This window comes from Gossypium hirsutum, chromosome D03, assembly GCF_007990345.1.
Source record: "Gossypium hirsutum isolate 1008001.06 chromosome D03, Gossypium_hirsutum_v2.1, whole genome shotgun sequence".
NCBI lineage: Eukaryota > Viridiplantae > Streptophyta > Magnoliopsida > Malvales > Malvaceae > Gossypium > Gossypium hirsutum.
Window position 1 is genome coordinate 11,417,479 of NC_053439.1, and position 16,790 is coordinate 11,434,268.

Consider the following 16,790-nt stretch of genomic DNA (forward strand, 5'->3'; position numbering starts at 1 on the left):
CATATCCCTTTTAACTTACATTAACTATGGCATAGAAGATGTTAGCAAATTTACTGGAGACTATTTTAGTAAATTGTTTAAGTCTATTGCTACTCCAAATGTTGAGAATTATATCAATGGCATTCAAATTAAGGTTACTTAATATATGAATGCTAAGCTGGCTAAGGATTTCACGGATGAGAAAATCATTGATGCCTTCAACCACATGGATTCGCGCAAAGCCTTGGGGATTGATGGCCTCTCGGGGATTTTTTTTAAAGAGAATTGGGAGGTTGTGGGTAAAGATGTCCTTAAACTTTGCTATGAAATTTTAGATGGCAACAAGGATATCTCTTGTATTAATGAAATGATTATTGTACTTATTCCTAAGATTAAAGACCCTGTCGACATGACTAACTTTAGACCTATAAATTTATGCAGGGTGATCTACAAGATTATTGCAAAGGTTTTAGCGAACTGTTTGAAGACCACCCTTCCTTTTTGCATCAGTTAAAACCAAAGCGCCTTTGTCCCGGGCCGGATGATCCATGACAACATCCTTATTGCCCATGAGATGATGTACTATCTCCAAAGCTCAAAGAATGGTCTAAACAAAAGGCTCGTCATTAAGCTCGATATGAGCAAGACGCATGACTAGGTGGAATGGAATTTTCTTGAAAAAGTTATGAAGAAGATGGGTTTTGAAGATGCTTGGATCGATAAAGTCATGCAATGTGTTAAAATGGTGAAATATGTGGTGAAATGTAACATGACTCTTTTAGAGACTATCATTTCGGATGGGTCTTTGACAAGGGGACTCCCTCTCTCCTTACCTATTCTTATTTTGTATGGAAGCATTCTCGAGAATGCTTTTAAATACGCAAGAAGCCAACCTAATTAGAGGCATTAGGGTTAGCTGAAATGGCCCTTGTGTAAATCACTTATTTTTGCTGACGATGCTTTTCTTTTTATCAAGTATAACAAAAAGGAAGTTGAAGATTTCATGAGAATCCTCAAAGATTTACTATAATGCCCCTAACCCGTATTCAACACCGAAATAGGGTTACGGAGTATTACCGAACTTATAGAATCAAACAATCATACATTTCATAATTATTTCTCATTCAAATTAAAAACCATTCAAATTCATTCATATAGTCCCTAATACGAGCCCTCGAGGCCCCAAAAAGACATTAAAAGTGGTTTGGGACTAAACTGAGTACTCAAGGAATTTTTTTAAAAACATGGAAAATTTTCAAAGTGCAGGGGACACACACTCGTGTGGCTAGGCCGTGTGTCTCACACAGCCAAGTGACACGCCCGTGTCTCAGGTCGTGTGGCTGTTCGAAATGGGGACACACGGTCGTGTCCTAGCCCGTGTCTTACCTCGTGTAACTCACTAACTTGAGTCATATGGCCAGATCACACGCCTATGTGCTTGGCCGTGTACCCTTCAAAATGGCCTCACACGCTCGTGTGCTAGGCCGTGTGAAAACTGGAGGGTATACTGACTTGTGCCACATGGCCAAGCCACACGTCTGTATGCTAGGCCGTGTGAAGCTCCTGACTTGATTTATATAGAAGTATCAGAGGACACATGGTCGTGTCACCTGATCGTGTGTCACACACGGCTGAGACTTGCGTCCGTGTCTCTACCCCTATGGACAAAAATAGGTCATTTTCCAAGCCATATTTCTCACCCAATGTGGTACCAACCTAAGCTCAACAATGCACATACAACCATGGCCTAAATAAGCATTCAAAACCAACCAATATCAAGTTTATAACCTGTAATATCCACACATACAACAATATCCATAAACACATCCATTGACCACTTATAACCTATCAAAATATGCTTCCAATGTGCCTAGATGGTCATCACTTATATGAGGCATTGTGCCTAAAACTAAGCATACATACTACATCTCAACTTCAACCATTTGATACCCAAAATACCAATTCACAACATGGCATTCCCATAGCAACTAAACACCACATAACATAAGGCCTTTTACACACATATATACATAACAAAAATATACCAAAACAAGCCAAATAAAATGGCTAAATACACAACAAAACATATAGGCCACATTAGCCACAATACCTATACATGTCATTTAACCAAAATATAAAATCCCAAGTACCAAAATAAGTGTTTGATAGTGTGAGGCAGTCTCTGATAACTCCCAATCGAGTGAGCTGCCGAATCACTATAAAACATGGAGAATAAAACAGAGTAAGTAATTAAACTTAGTAAGTTCGTATAACTAATAAATACAACTTACCAAATCAATCACGATTTAGGTAAACAAAAATTAAGGCATATTTTAACTCCAATTGGCCCAAAGCCTAACACATAATTCACAATCATGTTAGCCATGTACGAATACATCAATTATGAAATACTTCATGTATTTCACATGAATACATGTACTAGTTCGTATCAAACTCGTATAACTTCGTATCATCACTGTGCCTATTGAACCATTTGGAATACTATCGGATACTCGGGTATCTCGCACACTAAGTGCCAATACGTGGTCAACACCATATCTATCTCATATCTCATATAGATGCTTACTCTCGAGCCATCACTAGGTCTGCTCACACAAGCTGTCAGTCAAGACGTAGCTACACGGTGCTGCCCACACAAGCTGTAAAGTAACCGCAACACATGCCGAAAACTTAGCCACCGGTAAGACGTATGAGACCAGCACCCGAAACATGGTAATCCCTAATGACATGTCATTCGTATCCTATCTATATCTAAGGTTCAACCGGGATTCCATACAATGTCGAAACTTCGTCGAATGTCTTCGTGGAGTCGTATCATTACAATTATAATAAATAAGCATTTAAAAAAATATATAATTTAATGCTTATTAACATACAAACTTACCTCGAATTAGTACGGAGTATATCGACCGATCAATCCACTACTTTATCTTTGCCTCGATCTAATTCTAAACGTGGCTTTTCTTGATCTAAATAATCAAATTTAACTAATTTAATTCTCAATTCATTCCATTTAATTCAAAATTCATGTTATGGAAAATTATCATTTTCCCCTATACTTTTAACCTTTTAACAATTTAGTCCCTAGGCTCGTAAAATGAAATTCATGCAATTTCACCCCTAACCAAGCCTAGTCGAAATTCATATACACCCATATCAGCCCATACAGTTCACAATTTCTCACATTTAACACAATTTTTGCATTTCTCAATTTAGCCCCTATTTGACAATTTCACTAAAAATCTATTAACAAAAGTTGTTTAATTAATAACAAGGACTCATTTTCTTCCATTAAACTTTAAAAGCAACTAAAATTCTCTCATGGAAAAACCCTAGAATTTTAACTATTTTGCAAATTAGTCTCCTATCTAGCTAGACTAAGCTACAACGATTCCAAAAACATAAAAATCAACAAAAACGGGACAAGGAATCACTTGCATGCAAAGGGAAAGCTAGAAAAAAATATCTCCTCTCCTTTAATGGTGATTTTCAACTAGCATAGATGAAAAATGGGGAAGATTATATCTTTTCTTTCATTAATTTAGTCTTTATTTACCTAATTACCATTTTACCCTTACCTAACTTTAAAATTTACTCAAATACCAAGCCATGCACATGCACTATATCTTTAATGATCTAATTACCATATAAGGACCTTGACTTTAAAGTTATATAGCTATTTAACACTTTTAGCTAATAGAACACAATTTTCGCACTTTATGCGATTTAGTCCTTTTTCACAAATTAAGCATACAAACGGTAAAATTTCTTAACGAAATTTTTATACTGTCATATTATCATGATGTAGATATTAAAATAAATTTTTTGACTTTAGATTTGTGGTCCCACAACTATTGTTTCGATTTTACTAAAAACGGGTTGTTACATATACACTTGCTTCGGGTCAACAAATAAACTTGGAAAAGTCTATGGTATTATTTAGCTCGAAGAATCCCATGGACGAAAGAAAAATATTGGGCAACATGCTTCGCATAAAAGTTGTTAGCTCTTCTTGGCATAGCTCTTCTTGATAAATATTTAGAGATATTCGACTGTTTAACATAGCTCTTCTTGGCAGACAAGTGTGGAGGCTACTCACGATCAAGGACACACTGTGCTATGAGGTCCTTATTCTAAATACTTCCCCGAGGGTAACATATTTTATTCCAAAAAGGTTGACAAACCATCGTTCAGATGGAACAATATAGCCACTGTTGTAAGAATCTTCAAAGATGGTTTTGGGTGGCAAATTGGGAATGGAGGAAAAATTGATATCCACAAGGATAACTGGGGTTTCGAAGGGCTTAACGGTGAGTGGATACATGAAAGTGGTCAGAATGTCTATGAAAGGAAAGTGCACGAGCTTTGGGATAAGGAAAGCACGTGCTAGAATATTAATAAAGTTCATGAGATATACGGCGGCTGCATGGGGGAGCGAATTTATAACCTTCATTTTTTCCCCAACGGCCCAAATGATAACATGATCTAGTTCCAAAACCCTCATGGTTATTATACTTCTAAAAATTTTTACTTATGGCTCCTTCTAAAAAAAGTGGGCATAGGGCCTCATAGATTTTTTTGGAAGACGATATGAAAATTTAAAACTCTCATAAAAATCAGTGTGTTCATGTGGCAATTGGGTCACGAGCTCCTCCCTACGAAAGACAAGATCTCATCGATTCGCCAGACTAATGACAGAGAGTGCTTTAGGTGCGGTGAAAAGAGAGAAACCCTTGTTCACGCTCTCAAGGACTGCCTAAATGCTAGGGCTATTCTTACCATTGGGGGTCTCGATGGGAGAATTATTAATAGTGAGTTATCCAGTTGTATTGATTGGTTGGAAGAAGTGATGAGGATTCTGGATAAGAAAGCCATGACCGACTTCATCACCATTTTATGGAACAACTGGAATAATAGAAATAATATGTTGTTTCAAGGCAATGAGGAAGTTGCTTGGGTTATTTGGGAGAGAGCTAAAAGTCTTAGTAAGGAGTTTCGTATCCACAACATGATCAATAGACCAATCTTACCACCTCACATGGTGGATAACAAGTGGGAGAAACTGCCTACTAATAAAGTTAAGATTAATTTTGATGCAGCTATTATTAATGACAAAATAAGGTTTGGTGTCCTTGCACGTGACTCTAAGGGTTTTGTTATGGGTGGGAGCTATGATTTTAAAGTGGATAGGATATAGGTCGAGTAGGCTGAGTTATATGCATTTGAAGAAAGTTTTAAAGTGGCGAGATCCCTAAATATTACTAATGTTATTTTTGAAACAGAATAAGGAATCAGAGAGTGGACATCACTATTATAGGGCATTGTATTAATGATTTGTTTAAGCCTAAGGATATGCTCAATAATGTGGAGTTCATGTGGGTCAATCACAATTGTAATAAGGCTACAAATTTATGAGCAAGTATGCTATAACAAACAATTGTAACTTGAATTCTGGGATGGATTACCCTACAGCAATCCATGATTTTGTAATGGTTAATGCTACTAATTGAAGTTGACCTTGTAGATCTTTTTTCAAAAAAAAAAACTATGGCATGATTAACATATCAACATGCCTAGATATGATCAACACACATACACATAGCTTAGGTTACAACTCCAACAATACAATCTATTTAAAATTAACAAAAAATGGACTCCATTATCTACTTATAACTTTAGGTACATGCCAACGCAAAAATTAATATAAAAAAGACAATAAAAACATTGTTGAGCTAAGAAAAGAGTCATGGATGTTTCAATCAACACAACTGTACCAAACCTATTTGTCACCTGCGCACGAAAACAAACAAATCCGCACACTGAACAAAAAAGCTCAATGGTGCTAACACAATTTGTTAACAATACATATACATATTAAATAAGTAAACATGCTATAAATTCATTTGTAATGAAATCTATAATGAAGATTACTATCTCATAAACTCATTTCTTTAGTGATCTTTCATGAAATCATAGTTGGGTTTATGTCTCGTATATTAACAATTGATATGTCCATAGGGCTTTCCATTCCAATCTCAATTATCAATAACTTGTTTCATTTCATATCTCAATTTCATTCTCAATCATATGACATTTTCATATCTTAATCATACATCACTATGTACTTTATCCACATTACATTGATGTTTTGGCCCTTATTAACTGAATGCGAACTAAAGGACGAATATGCAGATCACTATATCGTTATATGCTCACGGACACCCAGCTCTCAAAAGCTAGTGATACGTTCTCAAGGGCACTTTATGCTCAGGAGAACTATCTGATGTAATGCACCTAGTGCTAAAATGGTAAGTTCTTGACCCCCAGGGCTTTAAAGAACTATCGAAATGATATGCTCTTGGCGCTAAAGATAACTTCGATATAAAGGATCCTATGGCACACCAGCTATACCTATAACTCTATCCGAGACCGTTTAATAGATCATTCATAATGTTTAATATGAATGGATTCATATAACATTCATTTCCTTTGTCATCCTTTTATAATTTTTCAGTTTGTCACAAACATGAACATACATATTCGTATACACAATAGTTGAACAAGTTATCAAGTCACAAGTTAACTTACCTTTCATGAGACAAAGAATTAAGATTACCTTATTCAATTTACTACTTAATAAGATATGAATTGAAAGCAATTTATGAAAGCACAACTGAAATTGCTTATTGTTCGTCGCCTTTTTTTTTTCTTTTCACCTTGGAGGTTCTGAAGTTGTCCTTAGCTTGTACTTATGGGACGACATTGAAGGATGTAAAAACTAAATTTCTTTCTTTCTTTTTTTCTTTGTTAGGGATGGCTAGAGAGGAAGATGAAAATGATGGCTTATACTTCTGTCTCCCACTAACATGCTATATATACATGTAATTAGCATATAATTTAAGCTTAATTAATCAAAATACGAGGGTTTTAAATCTGTTTCACCTAAGTAAGTGGAATTTGATGGCAAAGATTAAGCTTAGACACTAATTAAACTTCAATTATGGCCATATTGCAATTAAGGCCTTGATTTTATTACCACTTAAGGGCTTGTTCAAATCTTAATAAATTCTCTCTATATAACGCACTTTCCAATTTGGTCCATGTGTTATAATTAGTAACTTTTCTCATTTAATAACATAATAAATAGATTCTATAATTTTGTATAAGATATGTAAATCTTTCGATTAAAAATTCCCAACTAACCTATTTTACGAAATTTGATTTCAAAATTGTATTTTTCGACATTGACTGAAATCAAGTCGTTACAAAAGCTCAACATCTAAAACAAGATAAAAGCCTCATAAGTATCAAAAGTACCAAAACAAAGTGTTAGAAAATTAATAGAAAGTGCAAATGACATTACAAAAGTAAAAGACCAACTAAAACTCTTGAGAATGATGATGCTCGTCCCTAAGAAATGCTCATGAAACTCATGAACTTACACACAAAACACAAATCCACATGTTGAGCTTTTCCATTAAGCTTAATGGTGCATATCCAATTTCTAAATAACTTTATGATTAAGCTAAATTGAAAGCGTAATAAACAAACATTAATATACAATATCATAGCATTATTGAACATAAAAGAAAATCCATTTAAAATATCATGACATTAAGCATATATATTAAAACCATAGTATTTTCACCTTCTACTAAAAATGTAATATCTCAAATTTTTTTATAAGATACATGCACTATTCTAGGATTAAAAATAGTCAAATTGCGAGAAAATTTGGTAAATGAGTCAGATAAAGAATTCTTACAATAGCAAAGTTGATTTTGGAAATGTAAATTAATGAAAAGATTTTTAGAAGTGAGAATGTGGAAAAAGGGACTAAATCACACATTTTGAAAAGTTTGAGGACTAAAGTGCAATGTACCCACAAAGAAAAAAAATATAGGTACTATAGATTATTTAACATGGAAATAGTTTGGAAAATGTATTAGAATAATAGAAATCGCTTTTGGGATCAAATTGAAAAGATTTGATAGTATAAACACTAAATTACAAATTTCCTATATTTATTGAAAAAAGAGCGAATGTGTATTTTTTTTTCCCACCTATAGACTTATAATAAAATTTTGTTACAAATTATGAGATTGACTTAGATAAAGTGCTTAATTTTATGAAGAAATTGTGTCAAGTATTAAAAATTGGCAAAATCATAATTTACCATGAAAGGGTATTTTGTTAGTTCTTGAAGATTTTATAATGAGGATATTATTTAAATGAGATATTCGATAATTAGAATTATTATGGACTGTTTAGATATCGTATTAAAGAACCAGATCATGACTTGTCAAATTTTGGACTTAAACTTTAGAAATAGGCATTAGCCCACTTGATGGGGTATTTTAAAAGGATGAAAAAAAAAAGGAGAGAAACCCCCATTTCCCGCCTTGGTCAATAGCAGCCATAGAGAAGGGGAGAAAGCTTCCCTAAGCTTCTCTCTCTTTCTTTTTCATTTCTCATCACCCACCTTGATTTTCTTGCTCAAATCACTTAGAAATCAACCTCCATGCTAGTTTTCTACTATAATTTCCTCCATTTTTAGCTAGGTTTCATGATGGTTTTAGTGGGAGAAAGTATGGTTAGTGAGAGAAAGCTCCATTAAGGTAATATATGGTGTTTTCTATCCTCCCTAACTTGATATTTGTTATGGATTGTTATGAGAAAGATTTTGTGTTAATTTTAGTTATATCTTTGTGTGTATGGAAAATGAAGAAATCTTAAGAAATGAGGTTTCAAGCTTAATTGAGGATGGATTCAAGCTTATGAAAGCATGATTTTATGTTGGCATACAAAAAGGTAAATATCCTTGGATACCTTTACCTATGTTAATAAGTCTAAAGAAAATTTATGAATATGAAAGTATTAAATGTTAGAAATAAGTAACTTAGAAATTTAATGCTTAATAAGCAAAAATTATAAGGTGTTTTAAATTCCTAGTAAAATGTCATGAGAATTTGGTTGCCATGGAATGGCTAATGAATATGTTATTGTATAAAGGTAAGAATAGGGAAAAATTGACATTAAAAAAATGTATTTATATGTCATGATGAAAAAGTTGTGATTGACTTGAAAATTTTAAAGTTTGTTAATGGAATCAACCTATTATTATAAATATGAACTTGAAATGTGGAGAAATATGTATGTGGTCACGAAAATATAAATTTTTCTATATATAGACATAAAATATCATAATGACTATGATAATAGTAAAGAACATTTGAATTTGTTACTTTTGATTTATGGAAACCATAGTATAAAAGATTAGAACATGATTATAAGACTTATGTGATTTGAATGTATATGTGTGAGAATTTAGGCGCCTAGATGTGGAGATAGGCAAAGAATAGCCTAATTATGCTCTTTCTATTTGAAAAATAGATAGTTGATGGATTAGATAGATATATGATATTTGTAATGATCATAACATGCCCTAGTAAATTTAGTGAAATGTTAGGATACAGTTGGCATGGCAATTAGGGTTTATAGCGTGTTTGGAATTTTGTCGGAGGTTTTGCACTTATGTGCGCTTTACATCACCTTCGGGCCTTGCACTTACGTGTACCTTGGTGTGGTGTAGTTTATGCTCTCACGAGCCTTTTTGGTGTGGTGGAGGGATGTATTACATTGCCTTATGATTTAGCATTTTGGTTCTCTTTAGTGTGGTGGAGGAGTCATGTGTATCCGAGATGTTTTACTAGAATTTACTAAAGGCATAATTGAATTAAAATCTTGATAATGAACTTGCTCATTAATATTAATCATTATATGTAAACTTTTCAATATGAAACAAAGGGCTTGGTCTAAATGAGATGAAAAAAAGAGAGCAAATGATAAGTAAACTAATAAAATTTAATAGGATAACATGCTTTAAAAATGTGTAACGTAGTGAACTTATCTTAAGCGATATTAAAGAAATCGATGAATTGTGTATAACTCTAATCAAAGAAATGAAAATGAAATGTATGATTCATATAGGAAACAAATGCCATAAATGAGAATCAAGTATGAACATGTTAAGAAACTATGAACTCTCCATAATAGTCTTGAATAGGAATTTCATAATATGGATTGGTGAACAAACCATCCATATATTAATTAAGCCCTTCCATTCTGGTATACTGAAATGAATCAACGAGTAGTATTATAATGTGGCTTAAATGAAATTAGAATGACATACATAGTAAGGGCTCAAACTTAATAAGAAATAGGATAGGTTTATCCTTCAATACTGGCTAAGCTCTTCAAGATCACACATTAGTTGTCTTGAACATGTAGGTATTGGATTTGTCGAGAAGTTTAAGGTTCTAGATTGTGAGCTTCACATCAAAATTCATTTTAAGGTTGTATATCATTTTTATTTTGGATTTCTTTGATATTATAGATTGGTATGTACATAAGGTTTTTGTTTGAATAGTGGATTTGTAAACTTGAATTGTAATTTGAGTCGTTTTGGTGTTTCTAAATCAAGTTTTATTTTGTTATTTGGTTTGAATGTTTTTATGTCTTATATTTGCATTTAAACTATTTTAGAAATGGAATTATAATGTTTTGAAATTCATTGATATATTATGGTAATGTCTGGGGATGTTTTAGAGAGATTTTGGACAAATTTTTAGCTCCAGGGCCTCAGTATCGGTACTTGGTCTCTATGGTATCATAACAAGTCAAACAAAATACAAATTACTAGGGGTGTGCAAATTCGGGTAAAATCGAAAAAATTCGGTTAACCGACCGAATTCGGTTAATCGGTCGGTTAACCGAATTTTTTCGGTCGGGGGTCGGTTAATTATTTTTTGATTTTTCAGTTAACGGTTAATTCGATTCGAAACCGGTCGGTTAACCGAATTTTTCGGTTTAACAGAAAAAATTAATAAATAAAATTATAATATATAAATTGGCCCACTATTCACCTAAATCCCATCCAAACCCAAGTATTCAATTCAACCCAATTACCCAATCTAATTACCCAACCCAACCCAATCATAAAAATTACAAATAATTTAATAAATAAAAATAAAATTCTAAAACTAAAACTAAAACTAAAGTATAGAAGTCTAAAAATAATTTAATTATGTGTGATTCAATTAGGTTAATTCGGTTAATTCGAATAATTCAGTTAATTTGGGTAATTCGGTTAATTCAGGTAATTCGGTTAATTTGGTTAATTTGGTTAATTTGGTTAATTTTTAACCAAAAATAAAAACCATTTAATTTTCGGTTAATTCGGTTAACCGACCGAATTAACCGAAAAAATTTCGGTTTGGTTAATTTTTTTGAAAAAATTTCGGTTCGGTTAACGGTTAAAAATTTTGAAAGGTCGGTTAATTCGGTTAATTCGGTTAATGCTATTTCAGGTCGGTTAACCGGTCAGTTAACCGAATGAACACCCCTACAAATTACTATAGTTCTAAGGACTTAAATTGGCACAACTAGGGATTTGTGCTGTAACCATAGTGCATGGCCCGAGCCACTACACTGTTTTAAATTGATGTGCTTTTTCAACGTTTGTTTCAGGTCTCGAGCACCTCCAATAACCCTTGAACCACTTCAAATGATTTTAAATTGATTATAAAGTCCCTAACCATATCATCTTATTTCTATGATTTTATTTAAATTTTTTTAAAATTTTAAATTATAGTAAAACTCTTATTTTTCTCATCCCGATAAACCTTTAAGCAAAGGAGTTTGGAACACTCGCTTTATGATTTGGCAGTATCCATATATATATATATTAAATGACCTAAAATGATTTCTAATCATATTTGAGTCTTCCTAAAATTTATCAATTTGATTTAAAAAAATTTAATATGTTGCGAAACAAATGTTTCTACAAATGTGAAAACTTTTGATTTAAATTAGAAAGTTTTCGATAGTATCTCTCATTCGTACCATATATCGAGATGAGTGAGGAGTGATACAAAAAAGTGCTATAGCATATTTAATAGTAATGCACAACTCAAGCCAACATGATAATTTACCAACAATTTCACATCTCAAGCAACATTAATATTTCTTATAAGCATTGCCCTTATTGATCAAACCTGGAATAGTAAACGAGTACATGTATATCTATCTGAATCCTTGAAATCTAGTGCATAAGCGCAATAGGGTACACAATATAACAAATATCTAGTGTGTGTATAACATGACTTAACCAATTGCTCCTCAAGAATTGTGTAAAGCGCCACAAAAAAAATCTCCCAAACACATTAGACTAACCTGTAAACACAAAATTTTTAAAAAACTCTATGTATATATTATTACATGTCAACTGTCGAAATCATTTTTATTTTTGGAAAAAAAACAAAAATTAGTTGTCGATGAGAATTTGGAGTCGCCGCCAATCTTTTATTAAGGTGTGATTGGACCACCTAAAAATGACTTTGGTCTACGAGTTTTAGAAAAATAGGTTCGGGAGTCAGTTACGTACGAGGAAGGATTAGCACCCCCGTATGCCCAAAAATTGGTGCCAAGTTGATTAATAAATGTCTTAATGTCGAGAGTTAAAAAAATACGATCCTTAATTAAATTAATTATTAAGACGCCCTCATTTTGAAACAGAAAACATCATACCCACTACGTTAGGGCACGATATTTTATTTCTTCAAAATGAGTTTATCCAAAAAAAACTCGTGTGATAAAATTTAAGAAAATACTTAATTGTTTAAAATTTATGAAGAAAACGACACCCAATACGTTAGGGCATGATTTCTTAAAATCTCAAACATTCAATATTTCCTTTATTATTATTTTTTAAAGAAAATCTTTGTCTCGAGAAATCAACGTGTCACATCCAATATGTTAGGACACAACATATTGAATTCCCGATGGCAAGTTTTATTTTGTTTGATAAAGAAAACAATCCTCGATTGTTAGATTTTACGAAGAAAATTGGAACCCAATACTTTAGGGTCAACTTTCTTGAAAATCCTAAATACGAGCATTATCTTTATTTTGAACATTTTCAATTTTTAAAATCAAGTAAAGAAATGATGTAATGTTATATTGAATGTATGAATAAATGCCTCTTTAACAAATATCAATAATACATACAACAATTGTATAGAAATAATATAAATAAATAAATAAGCTAAGTTAATATACATAATAAAAATAATCACATGCAAAATATCAAATAAATGGTCAAAATAAAAAACATTCTTTTTAACATATAAACGAAAACATGAATTAATAATCAAATGAAGAAAATAAACAAAATATAAAGAATAAAAGGCACATAATATATGCATTGAAATTAAAAGACATACACATAATTTACATATAAAATATTGGGCTATGAAACTTATACATATATAATACATGATGTATTTATGAAAATAAAGAAAAAAATATAAAGTATAAAGTATATAAAAAAATACATACATTTGCATTTTAAAAATAAATATATTCATATATATATATAATTGGTTAAAAATATTAATATGTATACATACATATATAAAAATAAATATATACGTATAGATTATAAAAAAATAATTACATATAAAAAAATAGCAAATAAATACATTATATTAAAAATAAATATTCTTATGTATATATAAATATGTAAAAAAAACTATATATATACATAGATTTAAAAAAATAATTAAATATGAAAAATATAAAATATAAAATATAAAAAATTACTAATTTGAAATGTAAATAAAAAAAATCTGGGGCAAATCTACAAATAATCGAAGTTTGGAGGACGAAATTGAACGCGCGAATTACATGGAGGGGCTAGAAGGGAAATTTTTCCTTCTCCTCTAAACGACGTCATTCACATTAGGACGAAATTGAAAACTATAATAAATTAAAGGGTAAATTAATAAAATAAAAAACTTAATTGCAAAAACATTAAAAGGCGGAAGGGCTAAAAGCGCAATTTACCCCTCCGCTCAAAAACATGCGGATCCTAAGCCGTGTCGGGTCGGATTCGGGTCAACCCAGGTTCAAAACGACGTCGTTTTGAAGAGGCTATTAAAGCCAAATAATCCTTCAAAAAATCATTTTAAACCCCTTTTATAAAAAAAAACAAAAAAAACCTCTAAAAAGCTCTCCCCTCCCCTGCTCATCCGGTCATCGGCCGATCATCGGCCACCGCGCCGGCCGCCGATCTCCAGCGCCGGCACCGCTGTCTGCGGTGGTCAGAAAAGGGAAAATTCCCAACTTGGTTTTTTCGACCCCTCTAAGCCCAGATCTGGATTTAAAATCCTCAAACAGTAAGAGAAAAAGCCTCAAAAGCCCCAAAAACCTTTCGGTTTTCGATCGTCTTTCCTCGGAGACGGCTTCCTCGGCCTTTCACGTCGATTTAGGCTCAAAACACAGGTTATTTCTCTCTTTTCTCTTATTTATTTTATTCGTATGTATATAAATGGTAAAAAAAATATAACAGTAAAAAATAAATAAAAACTGCAAATAGCAACCTTTGATCGATTTTTGCTCTCTGGATTGCGAAAGTAATAGCTTTTTTATTTTATTTCCGAATCGGGGATCCATTTATAGTGTGTTAATGGCTTTTTTATAGCCATAATAAAAATAAAGAAGCAAATCATATTCAATATCTTCTTGATCTGTGATCTTTGATTTTATTTCCTTTCGTGTTTATTTCTTACAGGTGAAGGCGTGGAGATCTGGCTCGTGCGAGGCTCGGCTTGCGACGCTGGTTCTCCCCTGAAACCCTAGGGTTTCTTCATCTGTTTTGGGCCACTGTATTCGGGCCTCTGCTCATTTTGGGTCTTACAGACCCGTTTATATTTTGGGCCTTCTACCTGGGCCAAAATCGGGTATTACATCAACTATACCCGGAGTCTATCCAATTTTGTTATAAGGTCATTTCACAATTAAAACATGTAATTTCAACATAATCATACACTAAAACATACCAACGAATCAACAACGTCATTCTCAAATGGTATCTCAATAAAACATCTCAAGAATCAAGATTCACATAATTGTCTTATATTCAACTTGAAATTCATATATAGCATATTGCTCACCAATTAAACATTTAAAACTAATACCATAAAATAGTCCCTAAGCTAGCAATTTAGACAAAAACATAAAGTAAATAAAAATTAGAATGCATAAACCGAAATCAGCTACTCTTTTCAACACTTTCTCCTTCCCTTTCACCTTCAAACTTTCACCAACTTCTTTAGCTTCAAATTCATCACCAAAATAATAACAAAAAAGTTAGATTAACAACAAACCATAATAATAAAATCCTAAATTTATTGAAATGATACAATTCAAGGAAGCAAGACATTAATTTCGCTTTTTAGACCACTTAAGAAAACTCTCCCAAACTTAGCTCTAACTTCTCCTAATCTGAAATCTAATGGTATAATTAGTATTTATAACTTAAAAACATTCTAAACCTGACCTAAAACCATCAAAACCAAGCAAAATCCCTAACTTACCTTCTCACTTAAGAACTCATCCGTAACTTAAGAACTTAGTCAAATCCTCACCAAAGCTAAAATTTCCCATTCTAATGATTATTTAAACTCGTAAAAACCAAGGATATAACAAAAAACCACTAGAAAAGACACAAAATCAAACTCTCTCTAGGATGCATTTAATGTGAAAATGGAGAATAAGAAGATATTCCAAACTTGCAAAATTTTGTTTTCTAGTAATTTAAAAGGATTTGTTATCTTGAAAAACATTAGATCTCTTTCTAAATTTTTAATATAATCATCAAAAATCAAAATCTCCTCCAAACTTGGAGATTAACATGGAACATAGTAAAGAGAAGGAAAATGTTAAAATCAAGCCTGAAAAATTGAAAAGATGAAGAAAATAATTTGAAACTCATGCTTACCTTGCTGAAATTGTTTGATTGAAATCAAGAATTGAAGACTGGAGGAAAGAAAAATGGAAAGAATGTTGAGAGAATTTTAATCGGTTAGTTTGAAATAGAGAATTAAGTAATCGTTCCCCCCATTCGCTTTTACTAAATGGTCTATTTACTATGGTACCCTTGGGCTAATAACCATTTTAAGACCTCACCCCTTTCTAATAATTCTATTCCTCACTCTTAAGACATTTTCCTCTCAAATTTGACTTCCTTACAAAATAGTCCATACCCCAAATTCTAATCTAATTATTACTAACTAATTTAATGATGGAAATTCAATTATATCGAGTTATAAAAATAATTTGATACCCGTTCTATGAAAATCTCTCAATTTAAAATTTTGAATCATTTCATACTCCAATTTGGGTAAATTGAAAAAATTTCGACATTGAAAATTTCGGGCAATACACATTTGCTATTTTGAAAAGAAAAAAAAATTCTATATTAAAAACACCACCCATGTGCAACATAAAAAATAAGGTTGAATCGTGCAATATATACTCCTCTCTAATGTTTCATACTTCATAACTTCATTTGTAGGTGATAAAGAATTTGGCCACGTATCAACAAATGATACCAAGGAGTATATATTTAACATTAGAGAAGGAATAGCCCAGCAAATATGAAACTTTAGAGCAATTAAATCAAATTGTACACGATGTTTATTTTTTGTTATTTTTTATTAGTAATTATATTGTCAAATTCTTTCTTGGACTAACATATTACATGCAATGATTTGATTTTAAGTTTCTTTATTTGTTTAAACAATTTTTTTCTCTTAAGTATTATTGATATTTTTAGGTTAAATTTTGCTATTAGTCCTTATACCTTACAAAAGATGTGGATTTAATCCATGCACCTTAATTTGATTTTTTTAGTCCTTGTACTTTTCAAAATTTAAAATTTTAATGCT

General features: G+C 32.0%; 1 long non-coding RNA gene across 1 annotated transcript; it reads right to left on the reverse strand.

Moving 5' to 3' along the window:
• Positions 1-14,960: 14,960 nt before the first annotated feature.
• Positions 14,961-15,948, reverse strand: LOC121215361 (uncharacterized). Its single transcript, XR_005911176.1, has 2 exons — positions 15,842-15,948; positions 14,961-15,176 (listed from the first exon to the last, which is right to left on the reverse strand). It is a non-coding gene; the product is annotated as an uncharacterized lncRNA (long non-coding RNA).
• Between the last annotated feature and the right edge of the window lie 842 nt (positions 15,949-16,790).